Here is a 2,500-nt window from a genome sequence, read left to right on the forward strand (position 1 = left end):
ACTTCAACGGCTACTGGCAGCAAACCTGTAAAATCTCAAACGCTCTTTAAGGGGGTGTGAGTTCTCAGAGGTTTGATGAGGGATAGGGGGCCAACACAAGGGCCAAGCACCAGCACCCATCGCACGTCATGTGCGCACACCCCCCCGGCCCCCCTCCCAATCGCCGGAACCCCAATGCCGCCGGTCAGGTTCTCCGGCGGTACTCCGGCGATGCTCCGGCGATGCTGTCCCGAGTGAAAAAAATGCGGCACCAGCACATGCTGGAGCCAAGCATGGGCACCGTGGCTCAAAATCGAACTTCGGCCAAGGCCTCGACCATCAATGGCACATGATGACGCATGGTGATGGCACATGCATCGACCATCATCGGCATAGGCTGCCCTTCCGTACGGGCACTTGCCTCGACCGCCATCGGCACAAGCTGGGCCCTGGTGTGGGTTGTTGCCTCGATCACCAGCGGCACATGCTGAGCCTTGGTGCGGGCGGTTGCCTCGAGCACCATCGGCAGACCCTGGGCCCTGGTGCGGCCGGTTGCCCCGATAACCATCGGCACACGCTGGGCCCTGGAGCGGCCGGTTGCCTCGATCACCATCGGCAAAAGCTGGGCCCTGGTGCGGGCGCTTGCCTCGACCACCATCGGCACACGCTGGGCACTGGTGCGGGCGCTTGCCTCGACCACCATCGGCACACGCTGGGCCCTGGGGCGGGCGGTTGCCTCGATCACCATCGGCACACGCTGGGCCCTGGTGCGGGCGGTTGCCCCCAGCACCATCGGCACACGTTGGGCCCTGGTGCGGGCGCTTGCCTCGACCACCATCGGCACACGCTGGGCCCTTGTGCGGGCGCTTGCCTCGACCACCATCGGCACACGCTGGGCCCTGGTGCGGCCGCTTGCCTCGACCACCATCGGCACACGCTGGGCCCTGGTGCGGTCGGTTGCCTCGAGCACCATCGGCACACGCTGGGCCCTGGTGCGGGCGCTTGCCTCGACCACCATCGGCACACGCTGGGCCCTGGTGCGGGCGCTTGCCTCGACCACCATCGGCACACGCTGGGCCCTGGTGCGGCAGGTTGCCTCGAGCACCATCGGCACACGCTGGGCCCTGGTGCGGTCGGTTGCCTCGAGCACCATCGGCACACGCTGGGCCCTGGTGCGGGCGCTTGCCTCGACCACCATCGGCACACGCTGGGCCCTGGTGCGGCAGGTTCCCTCGACGACCATCGGCACACGCTGGGCCCTGGTGCGGCAGGTTGCCTCGAGCACCATCGGCACACGCTGGGCCCTGGTGCGGTCGGTTGCCTCGATCACCATCGGCACACGCTGGGCCCTGGTGCGGGCGGTTGCCTCGACCACCATCGGCACACGCTGGGCCCTGGTGCGGCAGCTTGCCTCGAGCACCATCGGCACACGCTCGGCCCTGGTGCGGTCGGTTGCCTCGAGCACCATCGGCACACGCTGGGCCCTGGTGCGGCAGGTTGCCTCGACCACCATCGGCAGCCTCGACCACCATCGGCACACGCTGGGCCCTGGTGCGGGCGCTTGCCTCGACCACCATCGGCACACGCTCCGCCCTGGTGCGGCAGGTTGCCTCGACCACCATCGGCACACGCTGGGCCCTGGTGCGGGCGGTTGCCTCGACCACCATCGGCACACGCTGGGCCCTGGTGCGGGCACTTGCCTTGACCACCATCGGCACACGCTGGGCCCTGGTGCGGCAGGTTGCCTCGAGCACCATCGGCACACGCTGGGCGCTGGTGCGGCAGGTTGCCTCGACCACCATCGGCACACGCTGGGCCCTGGTGCGGGCGCTTGCCTCGAGCACCATCGGCACACGCTCGGCCCTGGTGCGGTCGGTTGCCTCGAGCACCATCGGCACACGCTGGGCCCTGGTGCGGCAGGTTGCCTCGACCACCATCGGCACACGCTGGGCCCTGGTGCGGGCGCTTGCCTCGACCACCATTGGCACACGCTCGGCCCTGGTGCGGTCGGTTGCCTCGAGCACCATCGGCACACGCTGGGCCCTGGTGCGGCAGGTTGCCTCGAGCACCATCGGCACACGCTGGGCCCTGGTGCGGGCGGTTGCCTCGACCACCATCGGCACACGCTGGGCACTGGTGCGGGCGCTTGCCTCGACCACCATCGGCACACGCTGGGCCCTGGTGCGGGCGCTTGCCTCGAGCACCATCGGCAGACGCTGGGCCCTGGTGCGGCAGGTTGCCTCGAGCACCATCGGCAGACGCTGGGCCCTGGTGCGGCAGGTTGCCTCGAGCACCATCGGCACACGCTGGGCCCTGGTGCGGTCGGTTGCCTCGAGCACCATCGGCACACGCTGGGCGCTGGTGCGGGAACTTGCCTCGACCACCATCGGCACACGCTGGGCCCTGGTGCGGCAGGTTGCCTCGATCACCATCGGCACACGCTGGGCCCTGGTGCGACAGGTTGCCTCGAGCACCATCGGCACACTATCGGCCCTGGTGCGGGCGGTTGCCTCGACCACCA

Source organism: Durio zibethinus, unplaced genomic scaffold, assembly GCF_047325235.1.
Source record: "Durio zibethinus cultivar Kanyao isolate XHJ-2024 unplaced genomic scaffold, ASM4732523v1 HiC_scaffold_387, whole genome shotgun sequence".
NCBI lineage: Eukaryota > Viridiplantae > Streptophyta > Magnoliopsida > Malvales > Malvaceae > Durio > Durio zibethinus.